Source organism: Silurus meridionalis, chromosome 14 (assembly GCF_014805685.1).
Source record: "Silurus meridionalis isolate SWU-2019-XX chromosome 14, ASM1480568v1, whole genome shotgun sequence".
Taxonomy (NCBI): domain Eukaryota; kingdom Metazoa; phylum Chordata; class Actinopteri; order Siluriformes; family Siluridae; genus Silurus; species Silurus meridionalis.
This window is the reverse complement of record NC_060897.1, coordinates 13,020,773-13,024,812: the sequence shown is the minus strand read 5'-3', so window position 1 is coordinate 13,024,812 and position 4,040 is coordinate 13,020,773.

Genomic DNA, 4,040 nt, shown 5'->3' with positions numbered 1-4,040 from the left:
AAACTTTGTGTATAAAAATAAAGAACAAAATACAGCAGCCACAACATATATATAAAAAAACTACTGTATTTTTGTTTTTTACAAGGGACATAAAATTTAATCACAAACCTTCAATTAATTGGTCTATTTTATCTGTTCCTTCATGATTACACTGACTGGTGATGAAGTAAACAATGATTGATAGCAGCAGCTTTTCTCTGGCTGAGTCATGCAATAAATCTGACATATGCAATGAGTTAACAAATCATATCTTTACAAACATTTCCCTGTGAGTTCTCAGGTAAAGGTTAGTTTTGAAGTAACAAACAGTTTAATGTTTAACAGTTTGCGAATGACTCATAATTGTATTCTAATTTAGTTACTTAGTGTTTGGTAATGAAGGGCTACATTGCATCAGCAACACCGACTCAATTACAAACAAGTCATTCATAAGAAGACATTTGATGGCACCTGTATTCATAGCACCTGGTTTCTAACTAATCAAATCTTTGGTTTGTTAATCATAAATATAATAATAAATTATGTGTCAGGCATTGATTCATGCAATGGTATGCAAAATCATGATCTTACTAAACAGCTACTTCAATTAGGGTACATTATTTGGCAATCAAATATTTATTTATCAATTATTGGACACCTATTTAAAAGCTAGCAGCATGCATGTTTCTTACCTTTGCCACCTTCTCCCATATGGATCAATTTTCTGTTCTGATATTAACAAGTCTAGGCAAACTACCGAGTAGGCACCAATCAGAGGCTGCATGTTTATGATTTCACCATGTAGACTTCTCACAAAGTATTTTAAAGTATTTTAAAACTAAAGAAATATTAAATACTAAAGTATTTTAATGCAAAACATGAAGCCATTTTCATTAACATTATATATTATATATTTTAAGTGACAAACATTGAGGAATCAGGAATCTGCAAGTGGTTTTGTTTAACACAAATAAACATATAATAACTCAGATATGGTCTGGATTTAATGCAGATACTGAGAAGATCCCAAGAGGATTATTGGTCACCAGATAAATCACAGGTTTATTACAGTAACTATCATGTTTCCCTCTGAGCATGAACATGGTCAAAATATTCAGCCCATGTTTATGTTTAGAATTCACAGCTGCTATTAAAAAATATTCGTTTTCGACAGGATTATTGGTTACACAGCAACTTTGAAACTAGATAAATGAGCAAAAAGTTGATCCACTAACTAAAAATAGTTGTTTACTTTCTTTAGACTACTAGAATGCATTAGCTAAAGTAGTTTATTCAAATAAAAATGGCTAATTAGACCTAGATTTGTTCGATATATTCTTTATTAATTACAACTGCTAGAAAGTCTAAATATATATATTTTTTAAATATCTGTTGTACATTAAACAATCAGCCAAACTTGGTTTCTGGATTGTAATAAACTATTTACCCAAGGAAACCCAAGCTCATCAGTCCCAGATGACAGGATGACAACAGGATGTGCTTTAAAGAGAAATAGTCGATGAAAGAATGGTGTGATGTGGACCTGAGGCAAAATTCTATTGAAGGACAACATTTAATTATTTTTATCTGTTTATATTTGCATTTAATGTGGTGGTATGTCCGTGAAAAACACGTTTCTTCCTGTTATCGCTTACATTATAGCGTCTATAAAAATTATTCTCACAACAGCCTCTGTTACTTTTCGCTCCTTAAGTTGCAAAAAAATGTAGCATGTCATGCTATCGTGTGTCCTGAAAAAAAAACGAAAAAAAACAAGGAACTGACTCTTATAAAGCACTGAAATATTGATTTTTGAAATCAGTCTATTTGAATATGCATTCATTAAGTTAGCATACATTAGTTGTTATTCTTCAAATGATACGGGTTCTGACCATTAAATAAAATAAAGGAAGTTTTCAAATTTTACATAAGTTCATTCTAAAATTGGAATAGAATTTAAGAACTTTATATTTACCATTTTTATTTTGCAGCAAAATACCATTTTATTTTTTTGTAAACTGTAAATTGTCATTTGAGCAGTTTTATCAGTTTACTGTAAAATACTAGAAAACCATAACATAGTGGTTAAAACAAGTATGTTTTAAGACGGAGCAAGAATAGTACTTTTACTTTGTTTGTCACTTAAATGTATTTGTTTTTTTTGTTTTTGTTTTTATTAAAGCACCTATTTTAGGCAAAGACAAGCTCTCTTTAATATAAATTTACATGCTAGCTTAGTTTATTCAAGAAATGAAATTTATCTTTTGCAAGAGTTTTTCTGTGTTTTATTGGTCGAGATGGCTGAAGTGTAAGTGTGTTATAGGAAGTTGTGGCTCAGTGGTTAAAATTGAGCTACAGAACAAAAAGTTTTGTGAGGTTAAATCCCAGCACTACCAAGCTCCTGTGTTTAAGGTGCTTGAGCAAGCTTTATCCTGACAACAATGCTAAATTACTGCAAATGTTACTTTTACACTGCTATATAACTACTATATTCACGCATTATATGCATACTAATCTAGTATCCCAGTACAGAAGTGCTGTTTGTTTATAAATTATGAGCAGAAGGGAATATAAAGAGGATGATCAAAAGGAGGAAGATAAAACATGAATACTGATGCAGGACATTAAGATACTATGTGTGTTTGTGTTTTTATCTGTGCCCCCATACAGTGTGTGTACACTACATTGCCAATAGTATTGGGTCACCTGACCTTTCCTGCTATACAGTATGTGGTTCTTTTCCAAACTGATTTTACAAAGCTGGAGGCACTCAATTGTACGTTTTGTACTTTAGATGCTTTTTTCAAGTTTTGTATTCACTTGAATTTGGAAACCCAAACTTGTTCCAGCATTGCAATGTCCATGAACTCATTGAAGATCTGATTTTTGCTTTGGAGAGGAAGATCTTGGTTGGACTGCTATAGAGCTATCATCTCATCCCTACTGAACACCTGTGGGATGAATGTGAATGCTCACTGCACCCCAGACCTCCTCACCCTACATTAGTACCTGCCTTTCATAATACCCTTGTGGCTGATAAACACACATATTCATAAGTACACTCCAAAATCCAGTGCAACATCTTTCCAGAAGAGTGGAGGGAATAATAAGAGCAAATTGGAACTAAATGTGGAATGCAATGCTCAAAAATCACATACCATACTTATGACCAGGTGACCCAATGTATATAACTATATTTTGTGCATCACTACCAAACAAAAGCTGATTTTCTCTCTTTCTCTCTGTTTCTCACACACAATCTCTTTTTCTCCTTAACCCATTCTCTCTGTCTCTATGACCTACATACCCTGCTGATGTACTACTCATGCTCATGTACAATTTGCTTTATTTACAACTTATTGTAGTGCAGAGTAAAATCCTATTCACTAAACTGTAACCCATAAGGCATATTAACAACACAAACTTCCTCCACTGCTCTTATGAGAAATTAATAGACTATCACTACTCCAGGCTATTTATTTGATTGTTTGAAATGTATGAATACATCTCAAAACTGTGATCTCTCTCTCTCTCTCTCTCTCTCTCTCTCTCTCTCTCTCTCTCTCTCTCACACACACACACACACACACACACACACACACACACACACACGCATAATAGCAATTTAGGGCCATGAATCCATCTTCTGGTGTGTGTTTGAAAGGAAACTGTAGAACCAGGAGGGATCTCAAAGACTGCTGAGAAATGCATGGATAAGAAACTCTACACACACTGTAACACAAGCTTAGGACCGAGGCAGCAACACTACACACTATACACTCCACAACTATTTTTTTTTTAATTTCCAGGAAATCTTTGTTCAAAAGGTTTCTATGGTCCCCTTTTCCTCTGCAGCAGCAGGTTTGTTGCCAAACACAGATAAGAGGTAAGAGTGGAATGAATGATTAACAGGAGAAGGTTGTTTGTGTGTGTGTGTGTGTGTGTTTGTGTGTGTGTTTGTGTGTGTGTGTGTGTGTGTGTGTGTGTGTGTGTGTGTGTGACAGACTTTCAGTTTTCTTAGCAGGTGGCAAAAATTCCCTCTCACACGTAACTGCTAAACC